At 46.3% G+C, this 24,760-nt stretch overlaps 1 protein-coding gene across 3 annotated transcripts in view; it reads right to left on the bottom strand.

Moving 5' to 3' along the window:
• MGMT (O-6-methylguanine-DNA methyltransferase) overlaps positions 1 to 24,760 on the bottom strand; it is a 244,134-nt gene that overhangs the window by 70,063 nt on the left and 149,311 nt on the right. The window lies entirely within an intron of this gene.

The raw sequence follows: 24,760 nt of genomic DNA on the forward strand, positions 1-24,760 counted from the left end.
GACATCAGCCCTGTGGACAGGACAGGCGCGCTAAAGCCCTTCTGTGGACAGTTTCATCTGCTGCTCAGGCCTGCCATAAACTCTATACAGCTTCATATCCGAGATGCAGACCCTCAGAAAGGACTCAGTCACTGCAGCAACTTTTAAGAGGCCAGCGGCTGCATCCCCTAAGAGACTATTGCCGTGCATGGTGACTGCACTTTTTCCAAATCTATGCAAGAAACTTAAGAGTTCTTTAAAAATTTTTTAAGTTATTTATTTTGAGAGAGCGCGCACGAGCGAGAAGGGCAGACAGAAAGGGAGAGCGCACGTGTGAGCGAGAAGGGCAGACGGAGAGAGAGGGAGAGAAAGAATCCCAAGTAGGCTCCACACTGTCAGTGCAGAGTCTGATGTGGGGCTCGAACTCATTAACTGTGAGACCATGACCTGAGACGAAACAAGAGTTGGATGCTCAACCGACTGAGTCACCCAGGCACCCCAAGAAATCTAAGAATTCTGAACACCTGGGTAGGAATGTATTTCCTCCTGGCTGGTGATTTGTTTGTGGCAAAGACCTCACAAAGGTAAATCAGAAGAGGGCAAAACCAAGACCTTGGGTGGGGCCGGCGGGGAGTGGGAGAGACTTCCTACTTTCCCACATGAGTGCTCAAAGGAGGTGGTGTCTCCTTTCAATTGCAAAGATCTACTCTCATTTTCGGCATTTCCCTTTGACGTTATCGGTAGGAAGAACCATCAGACACACAATCATCTCTCTGTATTTAGAGGCCTTTTTTTAAAAAGAGAACTTATGAGGGGCGCCTGGGTGGCGCAGTCGGTTGAGCGTCCGACTTCAGCCAGGTCACGATCTCGCGGTCCGGGAGTTCGAGCCCCGCGTCAGGCTCTGGGCTGATGGCTCAGAGCCTGGAGCCTGTTTCCGATTCTGTGTCTCCCTCTCTCTCTGCCCCTCCCCCGTTCATGCTCTGTCTCTCTCTGTCCCAAAAATAAATAAACGTTGAAAAAAAAAATTAAAAAAAAAAAAAAAGAGAACTTATGAGATTTGAACACACAGAAAAGATGTCCTTTGAGGGATATCCAAATCAGTTGAGAATTTAGATTAAAAAAAAAAAAAAAGAAAAGAAAGTTGACTTATCTAAGGCTCCGATAAATCTCCTTGTGGCCTGAGACCCGAACAAGCTGGGACGGCTTCTCTGTCTCCATCTATCCCAGACACAAGTGGAGCTAATTAATATTCCAGACTTCCCCATCAGCTGGGCCAAGACCGGGTTCTTCAGCAGGCTTACATTCCCTGGCAATGCTTGATTTATGCACCAACACCCGCCAACCCACAAATACGACAATAAAAATGCAGACGAGGGGTGGAAATTTGCAAGTACACTTTTCTCTTCCACACTAGGTGAAGTGGTTTAGATAGCTGTCACTAACACCAAGGGGTTTATTAATAGGCAAAAATTAATTGTATGTAGACTGAATTAATGAGATGGAAAAACATGCATATTTCAGCTAATACAGAGGGGACCGGCCTCTGCAGAGGCATCTGTAATGAAGTGGCTGGAACATGGGATGAGGCGCAGAGCAGTACCAGCAAGCCGGGGTCCTTTTGTGATCACGGGGGCTGGAGGTATTGGTAAAAAAAATACACTGTGAAATGTAAACATCAGGCAACTGTTTTGAGCACAAAGTTGACCCCCGATGCGTATTCTGCAGACTGCCATCTACGGATTTATAAATAAATGATTAGATGTAAAATCTCTAGAGGGTTTTCCTTTTCCACAGCAATTACAGGAGCAGATTATTACCATTCAAGTGGGGCTCCAGTGAAAGTTCCTTGACTGGCAGGAATCACTCACTGCTGTCCTGACGTCTAAGTCACCATGACAGGAAATCCAATGTCAGCGTGTATGGCGGACGTTTTCACAAGCCAAGTCAATATGCACTGAATGAACACATTCTCGAGTTAAAATATATTACTGTCAATAACAGACTGAATTAAGAAAGTATGAAGTTTCAAATGTGATCAGTGTCAGGAAGAAGTTTTCCATATCTCCTCCCTGCACACTGTTAAAAGTTGTCGCGTGGGAAAGCCTGAAACTCGCTTGGACATTTTCTCTCTGGCTGCTCTGGATCTGTTTTTTAAGTCATTAAAACACAAGGTAATGAGGCTAATCAAAGAGTAAGCAATGAGCGGTATCATGTTCAGCACACTTTTTTTTCTAGCCTAAGAGTTTCCTTTCTTCCCTAAATCGTGGGGGGGAAATCGTCTTTTAGCTTGGGATTTACTTTCCTTCCACGAGTGGATCCGCCCCCTACGCCTGCATTCTTACACGAAGCTGTTTTTCTCGAATTCACAGCAGCAAAGCCGGCAACGTGCCCACTCTCTCCCACTTTCTATTGTTTTTTCTTTTGTTGTTGCTGTTGTTGTTTTTTTAACTGGTATGGAGTAGGAACAGATTTTTTAAAACTTTATTTCGAAAAAAAAAATGAAGATTCATAAGACATTGCAAAAAGAGTGGACACAGATTCCATGTACCTTTTACTCCGCTTTCCTCCATGATACCCTTTTAGGAATCACAGTACATTCTCAAAACCAGGAAGCTGACACTGGTACAACACTGGCAACTAAACTACAAATCTGACTCGATGTCACCAGGTTTAACGTATGCTTTACAAAGCAGGACACAGCCCTGTTCTGTCACACACGGACCTCCCTCTACAGTCCCACGGTACCCCTGGCCGGTCGGTACCTGACCACCGCTGACCTGCTCTTCATTGTTACACGTTTGTCATCTCAAGAGTGTCACGCAACGAAAACCACACCTTCCTGGGCTGGCTTCCTTCACTCAGCACAAGGCCCTTTAGACACTTCCAGGTTGTGTCATGTGTCCACGAGTCCCTGCTTTTTGTTGGGAAGTATTCATTGAAAATGGGCCCCCGTCATCCATTCACCTTTGGAAACACATTTGGGTCGTTCCCGACCTGGGGCTGTGAACATCTGGGCACAGCTTTCGCGTGGACATGAATTTCCGTTTCTCGAGGACATCTGAGCAGCAGTGTTGCCACCGGGCCTGCGTGGACGCTATAGGTTAACTTCATAAGCAGCCACCACGTCGTTTCCACAGTGGCTGCTCGGCGTCAGCGGTGTCTCACTGTGACATCACCTTGCATTTCCCTACTGGCTGCTGGGGATCATCTTTTCTTGGGCTTATTGCCAAACTTCTGTCCTCTTTGGTAGAGTATGCGATTCTTCTGCCCGTTTTCCAACTGGAATGTTATTTTCTTATTGTTGAGTTCCAACAGGACCTTATACGTTAGGAACACAAACCTCTTGTCGGGTATGGGATCTGCAAGTCTTTGGTCCTGGTCTTACCTACCATCCCCCTTTTATAGGGTCTTCTGAAAGGCAGAAGTTTAAGAACACAATTTTAAAAAGGAATACATATTATTGATCCTTCTGGAATTTTCTTATCCTGGGCCAATTTTCAAGATGGGCAGTATCTCTCGGAGCTGAATGGTCAGCTGTGCGGCCTTGCAGCAGATGCTTTCAGGGAAACCTGGGCATCCCTGCTGGAGGCTTCATCTCTGGGAGACGGTAGACAGTGAATGCTCTCGATGCACACCAGGGGAAACTTCACTTAAGAATGACATGTGCCACACATCATCATGTTATTTAAAATGTAACCCACATCACAAACTCATGTATTTAAGATGCCTTGGTTGGGTGAACGTCTGAAGTAAACACTGGTATGCAGCCAGAGGCCAGCCTGATAAAAATGCCATCTTTGAGGGCCTATCATCTAGACAGGAGGGGACACACACACGCCAGCATCAGGTAAGGGCAGAGGAAGCAGGGGAAGGTGCAGGGCAGGGTCTGGCATTTTCCGTGGAAATGCAGGATGAAGCCTGTGCACCAAATGGCATCACCAGCACCACTCGGCAACCAGTGATTTATTGACCCGGTCCCTCAGGAAGCAAGCGTCCGACAGTGGCAGCAGGTGGGAAAGACGGGTGTCCCTGTGGTGAGGGCACTGGGGGCACAGGCCATGGAAGCAGGGAGAAGGCAGCTAGGTTTCTAGAGGAGCTGGCAGAGGTCAGAGAAGGTCATGAGGGGCAAGTGTGAAGACGTTCTTGAGGGACCGAGAGATCCAGGTAGAGAGAAGGACAGAGTCCCTGATCCAGAGAAGGGCACACACCATGTTCCCAGAAGGTGGATACGTGCCCTCTGGGACAGGATGCAGGAGGGGAGCCTGCCCCAAATCATGCTGAGTTGGGAATTACCTGTAAAAGGCGTTTGTAAACACAAAATAAGCTCAGAAAAATTCAACAGTCAAAACCACCACAACAAATAGGTCTTCCCGGGCCACGCAAGCCCTGAGCAGAAGATCCCGGTCACCTGCAAGGCTGCGGAGAAGGAGCCAACCCTAAAAATGAGAGTCTGCATCCCAGAAAAGCCAGGGCCTTACCCAGCTCCTGAAGGAAACATTTCTAACTCTGCAAGAAAACATCCTGGCGTCCCCAGGGTTAATGGGCAGGGCACAGCTGTGCGGATCACCCTCAGTGCACCTGCAAGCAGTCACTCCGGAAGGCCCCAGGGAGAACCAGAAGGCCAGGGCACAGGCATCCCGCCCCACCCTGTGGACTGGGACAGACAGACCCCCGAACACACCTCTACGAGTGGCTATCTAAACCCCAAGGCAGCCAGGACAGGTGAAGCCTTCTGGGAGGAACGAGGAGGTCCCAAGACACAGCATACCCTCCTTCCTCTCGGTGCCCGGATGTGTCGGGATATGGACGCTTAGGACACCTCCTCCTAAGCGTCTGTATCCAGCTTCTTCTGTGCGGATTCCCCTTTCATCCAAGTTCCGCAGCCCCGGAGGGAGGCTTTATTCCAACACGACCACTGTCTCTGCCACCGGATCCCCAAACTATGCCTGAGAAACACAGTCTAAGCCCAGGCTGGCCTATGCACCAGTCAGCTCCAACTCGTTTGTCTCGGCTTGTACAATTCACTGACTTTAATGAAAATTCCCAGAAAGTCTACAAGTCATAGAGTCGGGTAAAAACCCTCTTCCCTGTGCTACAATAGCATGTAATCAGTGTCACAAATCGATAGGATACGAATGAGGAGAACGTACAGGGTCTATGAAATGCCACGCTTGTTTGCTACTGAACTGGACGCAGCCCCAGATGCAGTCCCTGCCTGCCGTCCTCTCCAGATCACACGCATTTTCTAGCCTCTACACACTAGGGGATCAGAATGGCATAACGGAGGTGGAATGATCTGTTCAGTTAGCAGTAATTTTGGAAAAATTATTTTTAATTTTGAGACACTTTTGTATTCCCACAAAGTCTGTAGGAGTCCTTCTTAGAACTATAAACATGACATATTGTCAGGTAAACACAATGCCCTGACTGTAACTCTCCAAGGAAGGTATTAGGTTTGTGTTCTCGGACCAATTTTTTGTTTCAATGGCATCAGCTAATGTCAGATGGTTGTAAGTCCTTGACGCATGAATGTTGAAAACATAAAGTCTCTCCTTAAAGGATGAAGCCCGGGAAGGGGGTGGATTTGTGTACTGACCGGGTTACCAACATAAAGACACCACTGCAGAACCCGTCTACACTCCAGAAGCACATTCAACACGGTCGATGTTCACTGGGCTGCACTCTTGCACAATTTATTTATTTTAATTTTTTAATTTTATTTCAGAGACGGGGGGTGGAGAGAGAGAGGGAGAGGGAGAGAGAATGCACAAGCAGGGGAGAGGGCCTAAGGGAGAGAATCCCAAGCAGGCTTCCCACTCAGCATGGAGCCTGACGCAGGGCTCAATCCCAGGGATCATGACCTGAGCTGAAATCAAGAGTTGGGTCCTCAACTGACTGAGCCACCCAAGTGTCCTCTTCCACATCTTATAAACATGTTATTTGTTTTCTCAATTACACACCTCCCCACTGAAACTGGTGGCATTTCCCTATGTTCTGTGGGTCCCCAAATCACTCAGGAGGCTCACATGTGTTGGAGAAGAAAAGCATTTGTTGGTGAAATGCAGGCCCTCAGGTTGGCATACCCAATCCTGAAAAGTCTGGCAGTGAAGGGGTGCCTTCATCCTGGTCCAAACAAGAGTTTTCCAAATCTTTTTGTTCCTTTGAATCCTCAAGGCACATGAGAAATCCACACAGTCTGGGAAATAGATACATGATAGTGCAAACATTTAAAATTTTTTTAAATGTATTCATTTTTGAGAGACAAAGACAGACAGGGCATGAGCAGGGGAGGGGCAGAAAGGGAGGGAGACACAGAATCTGAAGCAGGCTCCAGCCTCCAAGATGTCAGCACAGAGCCTGACACGGGGCTTGAACTCATGAACTGTGAGATCATGACCTGAGCCGAAGTCGGACACTTAACCACCTGAGCCACCTAGGCATCCGAGAAGAGGACTCTTATAAGGGCATAGATACCACACTGTTAATCACATAATAAAATTTCAATAATTTCTTAAAAAAAATTTTTAATGTTTATTTTTGAGAGAGAGACAGAGCATGAGTGGGGGAGGGGCAGAGAGAGGGAGACTCAGAATCTGAAGCAGGCTCCAGGCTCTGAGCTGTCAGCACAGAGCCCGACGCGGGGCTCGAATTCACAGACTGCGAGATCATGACCTGAGCCAAAGTCAGATGCTTAACCGACTGAGCCATCCAGATGCCCTGTTTTTAGTGGTTTAAAAATTTTTTTTTTAATGTTTGTTTTTGCAAGAGACAGAGCATGAGGCGGGGAGGGGCAGAGAGAGACGGAGACAGAATCCAAAGCAGGCTCCAGGCTCCAAGCCGTCAGCACAGAGCCCGACGGGGGGCTTGAACCCACGAACCGCGACATCATGACCTGTGCCAAAGTCGGACGCTCAACTGAGAAACCCAGGTGCCCCATGGTAGCGCAAAAATTAATCAGACTCAATTTTCCACAAAAACACATTAATCTGAACTACTTAGTTTTGAAAACTTAAAATTTTATAATCTTATGAATAACATTTCATTTATACTAAGAACGTTATGCTTCTAAGGAAACTTTTCTTTTTCATGCCAGCATGGAGCCTAATGCAGGCGTGAACGCAAGACCCTGAGACCAAGACCCGAGTGGAGACCAAGAGTCAGACGCTTAACTAACTGAGCCACCCAGGCGCCCCTCGGGTGACTCTTGGGTCAGTTGTGGCTGAATCTCGTGTGTGGCACTGGGCCTACACGGGACGTGACGCATGCTACCGTGAAGGAGCCACTGCCCTAAGTGTTGAGGGCTTGATGACATTTTATATGCAGTTTAAGGTTCACGATACACATCTAGTTTGCCTCCTGGCGCATCGAGCGGAAGACGTATTTTCCAGGAGAGACGTTTGTTCGGAACAACGGTGGGAGCCTCTGCCTTGTGCCCGAGGTAACGGGAGTGACGTGTTGGCCTCCCGGCCCACACAGGGGCACGAGGCCCCACCCGCTCGGCGCTGACGGCCTGTCCACGCAGAAGCGACAGCTGCTACCTGCTCCCGCTCAGAGAGGGAGGCCAGGCCGGGCAGCACACGGGCGCACGGGAGCCTATGGCGCCCGTTGGCAGGTGGCCAAGGCTCCGGGAAGGGAAGGCCACGCCGCCGGCTGTGCGCTGAGCTTTGGGTGACGCCACGTCTCCTCCCCTCCTCAGAACTAGAAGTCACGGCTCTCCACACGGAAGCTGGCCACTCAGCTTTCCCTAGCCTCCCCTTCCGAAGCGCACGCTGACCTCCCTGAGCCGAGGGTTTCCTGGCAATAATGAAGGTGGACGTGGGCAGCCTCCCCGGTTACTGGGGGCTTGGCATTCACAACCTGTCCGGGCAACTTTATGACCTCGCAGCCAGGTGCTGTAATTCCGGTAACGACCCGCAGGCACCAGAAGAATCTAAATTCACTGCTGCATCTCGTACGGGAGCTACCGGCCTCCTCCGTGAGCAGGAGGGCTCCTGCTACTGGGGGGGAGGGTGACCGAGGTGCCCAGGACGCCAGCATCCCTCACCCGGCCGGATGCTCCGTGGTCCCGGCCCTGGCCGGACGGCCAGCCCCTCCCCTGCCCGGGGAGCTGGGCCAGTGTGACTTCCCAGCAGGCCGCAGCCCCGTGTAGCGTGTTCCCAGGTCACAACAAGCAGGAGAAGGCCGCTTGATAGTGCCAGAGAGGGACCAAGAGACAGGCATCCTGTTCACACGGGCCGCTGAGCGGGGCCTGGGGAGAAGCAGGTGCAGCTTACAGGCTGTTTAGGCGGCAAGACAGGCCCCTGATTTCAGGTTGCAAGTGATTTTCCTTTGCTCCCTGCCAGATCCGGGCGTCGCTCAGGGAGTAGGGCGCTTGTGATGGTTTCCCTTCGGGAAAAGTAAAGGGTTGAAGCATGTGCACCAAAACCTAAAGCAGGCTGTTCTCTTCAGTGAAGAGATTAATAGAACGGAGATTGCCAATTTAAGGTGACCTTGGAAACCAAGGAAACTTGACATGTGTTCACACAGGTGAACTAAGGGTCTGTCCAGAAAGAAAACAGTGTTCCATAAAGTGGCTAAAATTATGAACAGAGAATACTTTTAGGTCACAAGGTGAGAAAACCCAAAGCAAATGCCATAAAGCCAGAAATGAAAATATATGCATTAAACCTGTTTTAAAAGAGCACGTGTGTTTCACAGAAGTCCTGTCTCAGTGAACTGTGGCATGGAGGTCGCTCGTCCCCCCCGCACGGTCAGGGGTGTTCACGCATCACACCCAGGGCGGCAGGTGCAGCAACCCACTAGCCCAGTAACGACGGGAAGGCCTGGACCTCCACCCTTCTGTCACCAGTATATGGGAGACTAATTAAAATAAGGACTCTGAAAGCTCCAAATGCTAATGGTTTCAACTTTTTTTTTTCCAAGAGGAAAAAAAAAAACAAAAGAAACAAAAAAAAAAAAACCCCTGGTGCCCGTGTCCGTTATCTGTTCCATGGCACACAGAATGTGTGCTTAAAATGTGAAGCGTGTGAGATTCTACTTCCATGATCTTAATTTAACGTAGGCAATCTGCCTTTGTATTTACTAAGAAGTTCCCAGGGAGACAAAATTTCACTTCCCTGGGTACTACTTCTGCAGAAAAGCCATCCTTAATGATTTCTCTTATTTAAAAGAATTTATCGGGGCTCCTGGGTGGCTCAGTCGGTTGAGCGCCCGACTTCGGCTCAGGTCATGATCTCACAGCTTGTGAATTCGAGCCCCACGTCGGGTTCTGTGCTGACAGCTCAGAGCCTGGAGCCTGCTTGGGATTCTGTGTCTCCCTCTCTCTCTCTCTGCCCCTAGCCCACTCGGATTCTGTCTCTGTCTCTCTCAAAAATAAATAAACATTAAAAAAAATTTTTTTTAAAGAATTTATCAATTTAAAGTGATTATTATTATCAAATGCTTATTTTCAATGAAATACAACAAAACTTCAGCGGCAGATTCAAAGCCAAGAGCAGCCCAACGTGGCGGGTCCCTCAAACGTGCCTTCCCGTGGACTCCAGCCACAGGGATGGAAACTGCTGGGGGGGCGCGTGCTGCAGACAGACACGGTCACGGAAGGGCATGGTCTAAGGCAAGTCTGCTAAAACAGCCAGTCCAGCTGTGTCTGCTCTTTGAGGACCTTCTCCTCAGCCGGGAAATCCTCTCTGCTGGTTACCTAAGTCCCAGCGACCGTCTCCACCAGCCCCTCTGTGCTTGCGTCCCAAGCTCGGGACCGAAGACCAGGCCACAGGGCTGAGCTCAGCCGGCCAGCTGCTCGCAGACTCGGAAGCTGACGGGTAAGAGAGGGTGAAGGATGCTCATGACCGAACTGAGCTGCCACCTGCCCACAGACAGCTGCCTTCTGGCCCCCGGCCTGTGGCCATTCTTACCCGAAGGACGGGGCTGCTGAGTCAGGCTGCAGTGAAGGGGGGATGTGCTTCTGCCGGGTCAGTGGGGCTCCGTCCCTCCCTCCTGCCCGTGCACGCCAGGCTCTGTGCCACACGACAGTCGTAGCAGCGGCACCTGGTCATCCCCTCACAGGGGCTCCAGAGACTGGCTCCTGCCCCTTAAATGCTGGCATGCCATGAAGGCTCAGACACGAAGTTTTGGTTCGAGGAGAGGGGACACGCAGGTGCTGCTGTGAGGAGGGTGGTGCCGCTGACACTGGGAGATGGGCTGTGGGGCCCTCACGCCGAGTCCCTGCCAGCCTCGGGTCCCGCTGCCCACTCCTGTGGTGGGGCCCATCTGCCTTCTCCCTCAGGCTCTCGTCCCAGGTGATCATCAGCGTCCACAGCTCACACCCCCAGCTACAAGGGGGACCATTCTCGACCTACATCTCCCTCTTCTGTCCTGTATTTCTGCACCAACACCATCTGTGTGGCGGTGTGGCTGCCCCAGACCTTAGGAGGAGGACGCCCCACATCGACATCCTTGTCTCTCCACGGCCGGGCCTCCTGCTCTGTTCCCAACGACCCTTCCGCCTGGGGACCTCACTCCCATCGTGACCCAGGAGGGCAAGCTCCTCTCTTCTCTTGCCTGGATCAGGAGGACGGGCTAGTAATCGGCCGGCCTGCATCCCCCAGCATCTCCAAACCCAGTGTGTTCTCCCCCCTACAGCCAGAGACGACTAATAGTAACTATGGCGGTTCCTTCCAAATGGCTTCCTGATGTGTTCCCAGCGCTCAGACTGAGCTGGCCCCTTGCTATGGCCTGGCTCTTGCCTTGGTCCCTGTCCAGCTACTCTGTGCAGAACACACAGGTCCCCTTCTGGATTCTTCCGAGTGCACGGGGACTTCACACACAGTCCTCTCTGTCTGGAACGCTCTTGTGTTCCCTTCTCATTGCTCAGATCTTATTTAAATGTTGCCTCTCAGAGAAGCCACCTCCGTCCCCCACATAGAAGGCCACACCTCCACCCCAACACCCTCACGGTGCTCGATCTTTCTCCTTGGCGGAATTTCTCTCTACTCCAATTAAACAATCACTTGTTCACCAGCTGTTGAACACCAGCCTCCTGCACTGTGGACTCCAGGAGGGCAGGGAGGACGGGACTTCGTGTCTTCCTGCTGTGCTCCCAGCACGTGATTCTTGAAGGAAGGATCTACGAAGTGAGGAGGTTCCAGAAGAATGCGTGCGGCCCTAACTCTAGTACCTCTGCTCCTCCCTGTCTCCCAGCCAGTGTCAAGGGGGACCAAAGCAAGGTTCCCAGGCTCCTTATAAAGTTCTTTTATTTTTCCTTTGGAAAACTTTTCCCCTCTTAGGTTGCGTTTCATTTTGGCGACTTGAGTTGCCGTGTGCACTTCATCAAGGCCCTGCTCTGAAAGATCAGCAAGGGGTCCCAGTGGCAAGGCCTGAAGGGGTCAGACGGAGCGAGATGGAGGTGGGTGGGGGATGCAAAGCCAGCAGACGCAGAAGGCAGACACGCTCACTAGCGACAGGCAGCCGTCCCCACTGCGCTCCTGAAACATCACTACCTGGAGGATGAAAGCTTCAACATCGTATGCGGTGTGGATCTTAGAGGTGTTTTAAGGAACTGCTGTCCTTAGGATTGGAATGGAAGAGCCCTGAGTGATCACCACGTTGGGTAACTTTGCTTCTCAAAGTCACAGGCATTAACATCTTACAACGCCATGAAAGAACGCTCCATTCCTGCACTTAGTTTCATAAAAATGATAGTCAAGACGACTCCACAGGTACCGGAGACCTTTAAATCAGGGAACCGGGGTACTGTCTTTGTACAACAGCCAAAACAATCGCCCGTATGTGTGAGTCTCAAGCATCTAAAAATTAGTAAATATTCCCAACACACATAGAAGCAACCATATTGCTGTTTTACATCAGTATTTTAAAAGACTCAGCAAAATAACCATATAAAAGGATTTGGTTTGGCAAAAAGAACTATTTCTTTACACACTTCCATCTATATTTCAGTGTAAATCATATTTACTAAACATATTTAAATACCCATTAAACACCGCACAAATGTGTTTTGATATGGTTAGAATTGTCATCTCAAAAAATTCACGTATCTTGTTAACCGCTCACTTCCCATTAACTTGGAAACACAAGGTGCTAATTTCTTCAGCTGATGTATCCAGGCCAAGAGAACCTGAAACCCTCCATATCAGCATGAAGTCCATTCTGCATGGGTCCAAAGGGCTGGCCCTTGGACCTCAGTTTGCAGACAGCTTCAACACCACCTGTCAACTGGGCTCCCTGGCACAGTGGCAGGCGTTGTAAGGAAGACACCTTAACACAGGCAAAGAGCTCAAAGTGTGTGTGTGTGTGTGTGTGTGTGTGTGTGTGTCTTCCCACATGAATTTCTGCCTGTACAGTGTCCCTGGAAGAGGAAGAGGGCAGGCTGAGAATAGTGTGTTATTTTTAACATCAGGATGTGTGATCTGAGGTCTGGAGAAATGGGTGGATCATGCACTGACAACTCAGGACCTGGTTCAGGGAGGACAGGAGTCAGGGCCCCTGTTGTCTCAGGGGAGAAGGGAAGCTAGCCTGCAGGACCGGAGGAGCCCCTCACGGTGGGGGAGGAACCTCAGAGGCCACCCTCTAGGAGGGTGAGTGTCCACTAAACCAAACCCCAGAGGAAGCGTGGCCGTGCACCAATCATCTGAATCCCCAAGGTTAACAGGAGGGGCCCAGACCAGCAGGGCCCCAAACACCTGCTGGAGGGAGAACACTGCTACATTAGGCACCACGCTGTCTACATACAACTTTTCAAAGGCAATAACGTGACATAAAAAAATGACTGGACACATGACAAGATGAACAAAACACAAATCCTAAGAGCAGATCACAGAGCAGGGGCCTGCGTGGCTCAGCCAGTTAGGCCTCTGACTCTTGATTTCGGCTCAGGTCATGATCTCACGGTTCGGGAGTTCAAGCCCCGCGTCAGGCTCTGTGCTGACAGCTCGGAGCCTGGAGCTTGTTTCGGATTGTGTGTCTCCCTCTCTCTGCCCCTTCCCTGCTCGCTCGCTCTCGGTCTCTGTCTCTCAATAATAAATAAAAATAAAAATAAGAGTAGATCAAGGGATTCCAGTGGTAGGAGTATCAGATACAAACTTAAGATAGCTGTTGTTTATTACATTCAAGAAGGGTAAAAACCAAGATTTCAAAATTTTGGAAGACTGCCAACTATTTGAAAAAATGAAAACACTAGGAAAATATATTTTGGAAATAATGTATACTATGAAAGGATTTAAAACCAAATTTGGCACAAGAAAGAAATTAGTAAACTGTTAGATCAGAAGAGATGAACGGAATGAAACATACAGATAAGATAATGGAAACTAATGAAGCTAGAACAAGACGAAGGGCAGACCCAGTGTGGATGGAGTCCCAGAAGGAAATGAGAGAGAACATGCACCACAGCCTTTGAAGAAAGAGAAGAGCACAAGAACTGCTGAAAGACATTAAGCCACAGATCCAGGAAGCCATTGGGTTTCACAGCAGGACATCCATTCAAATGCAGAATTGGAGAAGAGCTATTACTTCAAAGAAACAGTGTCTGTATTTAGAGCTGACTTCTCACTAGGAATGATGGAAGCCTCGGAAAAAACGAGAGGTATCACTAGACTCGGAACAATAAAGGTCAACCTGGAATTCTACACCAACGAAAAGTAACCTTTAAGAATAAAAATTAAGCTAACTTCAGAAAAAGAAGCACAAAACTGAGCATTCCTTACCAGTAACCCCGTATGGAGGAAGACAATGGGTGCTAATGAATGTGTGTGTGACTGGCATTCCAAAGTAAGGATGCACGCACACAGGCAAAAGTTTAACTATAAATTGTACTGATACAAAGGATATGTAGCACACAATTTACATAACATACAATATTCTTTAAGGTAAATTCCGGATAGTCACTGATTCTCTCAGAAGCTGTCATTAATATTTGCAAAACTCTTGTGCCCAGAGCCACCCTGTGATTGTAGCTGATAGATGACCAGCACCCACATGGAGGATGCCGGGCTAACGAGAGCCCAGTGAGGCAGTGAAGATGCAGGTTGGAACCTCCCGTACTTGTTACAGAGGAGCAATTCTCCACTGAATCCAATTATAATCTCAAATATTACAAGAATTTTTATGCTATTCAAAATGTAATGGTTACACACATGACACTCTCAAAGCTAAGGTCATTACTAACATCTCCTGCATCATGCTTAAAAGTAGACCAATGGTTTGCAAAGGATTTCTTAAGTGTTCAGAAAGTAAAAATTCTAGACTTTGTGGGCCACGTAGTCTGGTCACAACTAATGGACTCTGCTGTTCAAATATTAAAAGCAGTCACAGACAAGACACAAATAAATGGGTGTGGCTGAGTTACATTCAAAATTCACATACAAAAATAGATGTCCCGCAGTGAGCTATAGTTTATCAGCCCCTCACCTAGGCAAGGAAGCCCCAATCTGCAACATCTACTGATTCCTGTAAGGACTTGCACTAGGGCTGATTTCAAAACACCAATGTTGATAGCATTGAACATACAGCAGAGAAGAGATCCTCAGAAGTACATCACCATAAAAATGACCCCGAGGGCACAGGTAACAGTCAAATTGGTGTACCTGGAGGGGATGAGTTTTTTGAGTGTTACCTCTAAATGTAATGTATCTAGCTACAAATTTTCAATAAGGAGTATGATAACCAGTTCACCAAATTACTGTGAATTAAAGAGTGGGCCCTCATGAGCCACTCTGAGCTGGTGTTAGCACATCATTAGTGAAAAGGAATTATTCAGGCAGAAGAAAAATTATCAACAGCAGGGAGATTAGAGATACAGAATGAAGAGCAAAAATGCTAAATCTGCATGTAAATCAAAGTAAATATTGGGCTGCATCAGACAGTATTTTATAGTCAGGTGTGCTGTGGTAAAATTTACATTAATTCAATCCATTCGTTTTAGGTACACGTACACAGTTGAGTATGGACACGTAGAGTCATGTAACGACCTAGCACTCAAGATCCTTATCCCTGAGAACTTTGATGGTCTGTGTCTTTCAATGAATTTTTCCATATCATCTAAGTCGTCACATTTACTGGCATGGAACTATTTAAAAGATTTCCTTATTATTCTTTTAGTACCTATAGGATCTGTACTGATTTCTCCTTTTAAAACCAGTATGGGTAATTTGTGCCTCTCTCTCTCTGTCTCTCTGTATCTCTCTCTCTCTCTCTCTTTCTCTCTCTCATCAGTCTGGTGAGTTTATCACTTTTATTGGCTTTTTGTTTCCTTGGTTTGGATTTTACTGTTCTCTTTGTAGTTTATATAAGTTGAAAGCCAGATCAAAAGTTGACAAACCACGGCCACAGCAAGAATATTTTCAGAAAACACTAATTCAGTACAACCTGAAGTAGAATCTGCTATGATGTATTATAAATGATGGCGGTAAAAAATGTGTGAAGCAGAAAAAGGCTTAGCTGAACAAATTAACAGAGTTAAAACAGAAGACATTTAAATTCTATGGTCATTCAGTTTATTATCCACCAACGGGTACCCTGAGAAAATCTTTCAATCTATCCTGTACTTAACCATCATTAGTTTTGCGAAATTTTGTGAGAAAGGAAAACCGCATAGCCTGACTACCTACCAGAGAACACTTCAGTGGCTTAGCAGCAGTGACAAGGTTTTATCACAATTTTTACAGAGCAGGGTTGAAATTCTTCTGCGTCTGAAGAACTGCCCTTCACTATTATTATTAAACACAAAATAGCTTTGGAAATCAGTATTTGCTGCAGATATGATAGGTTTTTAAGGAATTTAAGGCAGAACAGCAGGTATATACTTATACTCCAGTAAAGTTGCTTTCATGACAAGTAGCATTGTTCTAATCACAAGACATGTCAAGTGGCTTTACCCTTTTCAAGACCTAAAGTCCCACACCAATCTACAGTGGATGGGTTTTCTGAGCACAAACCACTGTTCCAGCAGCTTCTGCTGGGACCAAGGCAAGTAAAAAGGAAGTTTCCAGATTTTGAAATCCTTTTAAATGTACAACTGAGGAGCGTTCACTTAATGTGTAATTGGAAGTGATTAGTTTGCAGCATGACAACGTGCTAAAAGGAAAACATCACGAGATGAGTCTAATGGAATTGTGTAAATGCCTTCCAAGTCATTGAAATGCGGCAACAAAATTATGCCTGTGTACTGATATCACAGAAAAAACTGATGCCATGGAAAACAGGAAAACAACATCGAGAAAGAGAAAACCACAAATAGGATCTTGAGCAAGATGAATAAAATAACTGAACATCCAGCCACACTGATCAGGACAAAGGCACTGAACACTTTTTCCCTGAAACTGGAAACAAGGTAAGGATGTCTACCCTCATCACTTCTATTTAACACTGTACTGCAGATCCTAGTCAGTACAACTAGTCAAACAAAATAAGCTGTTTTTAAAAACTGACCTAAGGAAACCTGAAGTGTCTTATAATTAAAATTTTCTTATGAACTACAAGTCAAAACACTTTTAGCAGTGCATTCCAACCAACATTGAAGGCGATGTTGCAGATTTAAACAATGTGCCATTTCCAAGAGCTCACGGATATATAAACATACATACCTAGCTATAAATCCAACAAAACGTGTGCAAGACCTTTGTAGAGAAAAACTAAGTCATTGAGAAAAATTAAGACAAATTCAATAAATGGAGGAATATAACATGTTCATAGATTTGATGATTAAAAAATGTAGAGTTAATTTGCCTGCAACCAATCTATAGTCAATCAAATCTTAGTTTAAAAAGAAAAAGCGTTGTAAAAATATTACTTTGGAATGTGCTGACAAATTCTAAAATGTATATGCTGGTGGAAATGTCTTGGCTAAGAGTAGCCAAGACAGTTGTAAAAAGAACTGAGGCACTTGTCTACTAAATACCAATATTTGTTTTAAAGCTACAATAAGATAGTGTGATGGGAGACTAAACAAATAGACCAATAAAATGGAGCAGAGAACTCAAGAGTAATTCAATTTGTAACAAAGGGGTCACTGAATAAATGTGGCAGAATCTCTCAATAATGAACACACTCATTTAGACACTGTCTACACCTTTCACTATAAAACAACATCAAACAAAATCAACCGCGGGTCTACTGTAGTTCGGTTTTTTTCTGAAATTTTTTCATGTTTATTTACTTTTGAGAGAGGCGAGAGAGGGGTGGGGGGAGGGAGAAGGTGGAGGGAAGAGGGACGAGGGGGGGGGGTGGGGAGAGGGAGATGTGAGCAGGGGAGGGGCAGAGAGAGGGAGACACAGAATCCAAAGCAGGCACCAGGCTCCAAGCTGTCACCACAGAGCTGGATGCAGGGCTCAAACTCACCAACCGTGAGATCATGACTTGAGCTCAAGTCGGACACTCAACCGACCGAGCCACCCAGGCACCCCTACATTGTAGTTTTATATATAAAAACAAACAAAAAAACCCTGTAGCTTCTAGAACAGGAATAGGCAAACTAGAGACTGCAGAAGTTTACCACAAGCTAAGAAGGGTTTTTACATTTCTAAAGGGTTGTTTTTTGTGTGTTCGTTTTTTTAAAGCAGATGAGGGGTACCTGGGGGGCTCAGTAGGTTGGGCACCCAACTTTGGCTCAGGTCATGATGTCACAGTTCATGGGTTCCATGAACTGGGGGTTCCAGCCCCACGTTGGGCTCTGTGCTGACAGCTCAGAACCTGGAGCCTGCTTCAGATTCTCTCTCTCTCTGCCCCTCCCCCGCTCGTGCTCTCTGTCTCTCAAAAATGAATAAAAACATTAACAAAATAAATAAAAAGCAGATGAATATGTAATGGAGACTATCAATGGCCCACAAAACAAAAGTATTTTCTATCTAAACATTTACTGTCTAAACATCTGTATACAGAAAAAGCTGGCCAATCTCTGTTTTAGAATACTAAAGGTTTCTTCATCTTATGGGAGAGAAAAGACTTCTTAAACATGACAAAATGTACTAATCATAAATGAAAAGATAGATAAAATTTGACTAAAAGCTCTGTACAAAATTCAGCATTAAAGAAATAAAAATGTATTTTCAACACATATGGCCAGTAAAGGAACTACATCCAGGATATATAAAGAATTCTTGTATAAATTACTAAGAAAGAGACAAGCAACCCAATAGAAAAATGGGTGATTCCTGTTCAAAAAAGAGTAAATGCAAATGGCAAATAGCCATATGAAAATGTTCTCGAGCGCACTGGTCATTACAGGCCTGCAAGCTAAAACCGCAGGGAGATATAGGACCATAAAATGACTAAAATTTAAAAGATTATAAAACCAAATGCTGCCATGGATGTGGTGAAACAGGAAATTCAGACAGTGCTGGTGGGCATTAAATTGATTCAATCGTGTTGAGAAACTGGGTGGCATTATCTACTAAACATGGTTACACCCACATCCTGCAACTAGTGACACCAGATCTTGGTATGCCCAACAGAAATGCATGGATGTGTGCACCAAGAGATGGCCTGGAATCATCACGGGGCATATTAGTAACGGCAGGAAACCAGTATGGAATGTCTGTCAACAGTGGAATAAATAAGGATACAACAATGGAAATTAACGATGGCTACATGCCACTATCATGGATGAAGTTTATGAGTAATACTGAATAAAAGAAGCCTGTAATGAAAGATTACATAATAGGACTTACTTCATACACAACCTTCACACCATTGTTAGGTAGAAAAAGCCTCAGTAGAACCATCATAGGTGAGAGACTGTCTGTATTTAGAAAAGGTTGGGAACCAGGAGTGCTCGTGGCTACTGGGGTAACACTGCTTCTAGGTCTTTTCTGTACACAGAGCAAGGTGGCGTGCATATTGTAGACATGATCGGTTCATAATGATAGTTCCAACTCCAACCTAACTCTGTCAGCTTCCTCCTTGCTGTCTCCCCTTCCACCCTGCCTCCCTCTTCCACAGGAGGATTCTTGGTTCCTAGAAACATCAGCATATTTAGTTATTTGCTCAATCCTACGTACAGATAAAATCATTTCATACCACTGTGAAAATCAGTATTTGTACTTTCTCCCATAATTGAGTAGATCCCATTAGAGCACGGTGTGCCAACGTTATCTGGATTAGGTCTTTTTCCCTCCCTCCTACATGATGAGGATAGACATTTGTGTATACTTAACAGGTGTCCTAATATCACACTATCCTTGCATTCCTGGGTGGCAACAACTCCATCAAGGTAGATTATACTATTAATGAGGAGGTGGAATCTGTTAAACCCATCGCTTAGTGAGGACTTCGGCATCATTATTCCCAATATTCCCATGTGGTAGCACGGTACACTATCTTTACCTGGTTTGGGTTTCAACGTTCTACTTGTTTCATTAGATATTAGAAGTTCCCTTTCATTTTTTTGTGCTCTGGAGTAACTTACATAACATCAGAATGAGCTGTGCAAAAGGTTTCCGAGAGCTTCCTCGTGGAATCAACCGGACCTGGTACCATTCCTTGACAGAATTCCTGGGCGATGCTATTTCCTCCACGTAGACTGGTTTACTGAAGCTTTTTCTAGTAGGGCTAATTTTGGCAAAACTGTTTTTTCTCATCACGCACTTCAAATTTATCCGCAAAATTTGTCTGTGCTTTTTAAGTTCTTTCTGTATTAATACTTATTTCCTTTTTCTCGTTTCTAATTTTGTGTATTTGTGTTTTATCCGTTTCCTTCCTGAATAAGGTAGCTAATGATTTGTCTTTTTTTTTCAAGGAACCTGGACTTAGATTTATTGATTTAATCTATGCGTTTCTTCTCTGCACCTCATTTTCTTTCTTGCTTTTTGGGTTTTTTTTTTTTTTTTTGCTTCCCTTTCTATTATTCCTAGTTCTGAGTTTAGAATTTTTCTTTTTTCATTTTCATTGATTTTGGTGGCTACATCCACACATGCTCTAACTGTTGCTTTAAATGTGTTTGACACAGAGTACTCTTACTTGATGGGAATCCGGTAATGTTAATATTTGCACCTTCATCTGACACTTTGGGTAACAGCTCCTAGTTTTACGGCACTGTGATTACACAACGTATTTAATAATTTTTTATAAAACTTAGTTTTCTTTGTAACCTAACTTTTGATAAGGCTTGGTAAGTATCCCACATGTTTGAGAAGCTCAAGTCTCAGAGTACAAATTTCAATACATCTCTGTTATCTGTTGTATTGTTTGGATCCTCCTACATCATTACTTGTATCCACCTGACTGGTCTTTTCTGAAAATGGTGTCAAAACCGCCTAACATTTCTGTTTTCTATATATTGTTCTTTGCCTATGCTGTGGTTTCTGCTTTATACAGGTGGCTTCTGTGTTGTAGGTGTTGTATCTTCACCAGGAATGTGGCCCTTGGCATTCACAAGTATCCCCACTGGTCTCTTAGAATGCTTCTTTTGGCTTGGTCTGCTATCGGGATTGCAGCATCTGCTTTCCTATTGGTTTCCTTGGCTTGATTAACCACCACCCATCCCTGACTCTTGTTCTCTTCGAGTTGATGTTTCAGGTGCACAGAGCTGGGTTCTGCTTCACAGGCCAACTTGGAGCCTCACTTTCATGGGCAAGGTAAGCCCCAGGACATATGCCAACAAGGCTTCAACTCTGCCATGTTGCCTTATAGTTATATTATTACTGTATTTCTCTGCTTGGCCTCCTTGCTTCTAGAGCTTACCTTTGCATTTTTTTTATAGTGTCCATACTCTAGAATGACCCACTTGACCTTTCTAATTTTTTTTTGAATTTTTTTTAATGTTTATTTATTTTTGAGACAGAGAGAGACAGAGCATGAATGCGGGAGGGTCAGAGAGAGAGAGGGAGACACAGAATCTGAAGCAGGCTCCAGGCTCCGAGCTGTCAGCACAGAGCCCGACGGGGGGCTCGAACTCACCGACCGTGAGATCATGACCTGAGCCGAAGTCGGACGCTTAACCGACTGAGCCACCCAGGCGCCCCTTGACCTTTCTAATTTTAAAACTGGAGTCCCGCTTCCCAGGAACCCATTCGGTGCCAAGCAGGCATGGGCGGCTGCCCCATGTTAATTCCTGTTTTCCCTACCCAATCTTTTACTTTCTGCTCTGTTGGTTTGAAAGGGTTTCCTCTGATTCCCAACCATTACTTAACAGTCTGATCTTATGCTTTTCCCCCTTATTACTTATACAGTCCCAGGTCTATCAGACCATTGATTTGCATACTCTTCCTTCTCCCACGTCCTCACCCCCCAAGTAAAATTTATAAAATTGCCATGAAAAAAGACATATCCTGCTATCTATCAAACTATCTGTAGAGCTACATGTAATAAGTGTGAAGGTCTGGCCCGGGGAAGAACTAACAGGCAGTGGAGAAGGCAGCTGCGTATGGACCCATGCCTGTAAGTAGTTATATAAAGCAAGGTGGGCATTTCCGTTAAGAGGGCTGATGACAGCAAACCACGTGGATAGATGGTATGGCAAAACCAACTGCCTACGTATGGCAGCTTTATGTGACACCACATACAGATGATACAAAAGCAACTTATCGACAAATTTAAAACATTAAAACCACAAAAGCACCATACGCAAAAGATAGTTGTTTCAACTTTGCAGCAGTAATGATATTTCAAAATAAGCTTCAAACCCTACAAGCTCCAATAAAAGACCTGTCAGATTGGACTACATAAACATTTAAAACTCCAGCATGCCAAAAGCACTTTCAGAGACTGGAATAAAATATTTATAACTTATCAGACAGAGGACCAATAGCCACACTTTAGAAAAAGTTACTGAAGTTAGAAATAAACAATGAGAGACCAGTGAAGAATATGCCCAAGCAAATCAAAGAAAAAAACACAACTGGCTGATAAAGACCTGGGACCTCAGAAGTTCCCAGAGAAACATCCATTTCTTTAAAAATAGGCCATTTTAAAAATGTGATGTTTGTGAAGATCCAAACAAATGCACACCCTTTATTACTGTTGGCGGTTATAAGCTTACACAGCGGGGGTACCTGGGCTCTATCCCCCAAGCCTTAGGTGCACGTGCCCTGACACCAGCAACCCGTCCCAGGAACCTATTCTACAGAAACACAGACACACGTGGATGTCCATGGTGATGGTGTGTGAAAGCAAAAAATTTGGATAGCAACTACATTTCCAAAAACAGCAGGATGGTTAATACATTATAGTCAATAATTTACAACAATGTGCACACGTGGGAAACTGATCTATTAGGAAGTTGAAGTCTTACAAACGAACATGCCATATACGTTTCTGGTCAAGGTGCAAGAGAACAGGAAATTTATTTACAAAAATAGAAACAGTTTGCAAGGTTTCATTCAAGAGGATCAAGACTGGGGCACCAGAGTGGCTCAGCTGGTTAAGCTTCCGACTTTTGATTTTGGCTCAGGTCATGATCTCACAGTTGTGATGTTGAGCCCCATGTTGGACTGCATGCTGAGTGTGGAGCCTGCTTGGGATTCTCTCTCCCTGTCTGTCTGTCTCTCTCTCTCTCTCTCTCTCTCTCTCTCCCTCTCCACCCCCCCCCACCACTCCCCCATGTGTGTGCTCACCCTCTCTCTCAAAATAAATACACTTAAAAAAAAAAAAAAGTAAACTTGTTTTGCCCTACAACTCACCAAGTCAAAGGAAGGAAAGCGACCTGAAATCAACAGTGACGTACAAGCATCTCCCAGAAGTCATGAGGACCCTGCTGGGAACAGAGATGGTCTTCCTGGAGTCTTCCGCGACCCCAGCAGAAGCATTTTGTTCACGTGATGGACCCCAAAGCAGAGGCAGAGATGGAGAGCCAGAGGGAATTCCCAGCATGACCAGGACCGGGCCCCTCTGAGGGATGGAAGCTCCTCCCGCAGGAGAGGACAGGGTAGGAGGGCGCCACCTGCAGGGGAGTCTAAGCCCTCTCTGGGGTGCTCTGCACCTTCGTGGCGGCCTGTCTAAATCTCAGCTTGGAAGATGCTTCCAGAGGATGGGAACTCTGCTCTTCCCGCGGGGGCCCAGCCTGGGGTCCTGAGTGAGGGAGGACGCCTCACCATTCTAGAAGCCTGGCACCGACTCTGCCTGCCTGCCAGGCCAGCCACCCCCCGTTCTCAGAGGCTGCCATGATCTTTTTGCTACAAAAAGGCATACAGGGCACGTGTCCTGGGAAATTAAAGGGATTAATAAATGAAGGCTCAGAGATGAGACGATTGTCAGCAAGGTGGAAAGTCAGAATCAGGTGAGAGGCAAAGAGGGAAAGACAAACTATGAACTCAGCTCTGAAAAGAGAAACAGTGGTTGGAACGGGCAGTAAAACATCACAGCATCACACAAAGTGACATTCCCAGCTGTAGAAGAGATGGACCACCCATTCACAGCAGCCCTGTGTGTACGGGCCACCCGCTCACACCCCGTGGAGACCCGCGGAAGAGAGGAGAGGAGAGGCGAGCTGTGTGGATGAGTGGCGCTCGCGGGCCGGGATCATGATCAGGTGATGCTCCCTGGTTCCCATTACTCAACTTAAAAAGCCGTGTCTAAGCAGGACTTCGAGTGTAGACATTTCGACTTCTGTTTTTATACGCCAGCCTATTAACAATGAACAGTGTTTCTGCAATTTTTTTGAAGTTCATTTATTTTGAGAGAGCCGGTGGAAGAAGGGCAGAGGGAGAGAGAGAGAATCAAGCGGCCCCACCCAGCATGGAGCCTGCCTTGGGACTTCATCCCATGAACAAGGAGATTGTGACCTGAGCCGAAATCAAGTTAGATGCTCAACCGACTGAGCCACCCAAGGCGTCCCATGTAGTTTAACATTGTCTCAAAGAGGCTTTTCTGGTAGTCACCAGTGGAATATTTTAGGGCCAAGCTGACCTTGAGAACTTCACATAGTCCTTCATCGTGAACAAAGCTTGCAACGGACTCACAAGATGTGCGACTTTGAGCTCTATTCTCACAAACAAGCGTGACCACCGACGCCCTCCGGAGTTCAGCCCAGAGTCCCGCTCTACGAACCTGCCCACGTGGGGCAAGGTCTGTTCCGTCCCTGAGCAAAGGCGTCTGGGAAATAAGCTGGGCCCTGAGAGAGCTACACCCAGGTATTTTCTGAAACAAGAACATGGCATCGGGAAACAGGGCTGTTGTCGTAGCCACAACATCTCAAACCAGTGCAGCGACATCCAGGGAGCCCGTGCACAGAGGGGCTGCGGCTGACACGCGGGAGTGCTCGGGCCCGAGCGCCGTGCACCGGACAGAAGTCGACGGGGGAAACGCTCAGCTTGGGGTTCGTCCCAGCACTCAGGGAGGGAAATTTAGGCTGCCGAGAGAAGGTCCAAGCAGGCCACAGAATGTTTGTAAACAGGCTGGAATTCAGCAGGCCAATCAGGTTAATAAAGTATGACACGGAAATGTGGAATTAATTTCATTTCAATCAACTAAACTTACTTTCTTGGAAGATAATTTCTTCCAGGACACGTCAAATCACTGTAAAACTCCAATGGATATAGTGAGATCCCTGCTTTTGAAAACAGGCTAGGCTTCAATTCTCAAAGCATGACATTAGATATTTGGCTATGTGGAAGCCTCCTTGATGTTAATGGGAATAGCATGGACCTTCCAAGCAAGAGTTTTAAATGCAGGGGTTAAAAATCCTCCTGAATTAGAATCAGCTAGGCCTCTGAGAAGCACTGGCAGGCCACCACAGCGCATACCGGGCGTGCTCCGAGGGTCACTTGTCATTCAGCATTTGGGTGCTGCTCTCCATGCATATTTTAAGAAACAAATAGAGCAGCATGGCTGTTTTTAG

This window comes from Lynx canadensis, chromosome D2 (genome assembly GCF_007474595.2).
Source record: "Lynx canadensis isolate LIC74 chromosome D2, mLynCan4.pri.v2, whole genome shotgun sequence".
Lineage (NCBI taxonomy): Eukaryota > Metazoa > Chordata > Mammalia > Carnivora > Felidae > Lynx > Lynx canadensis.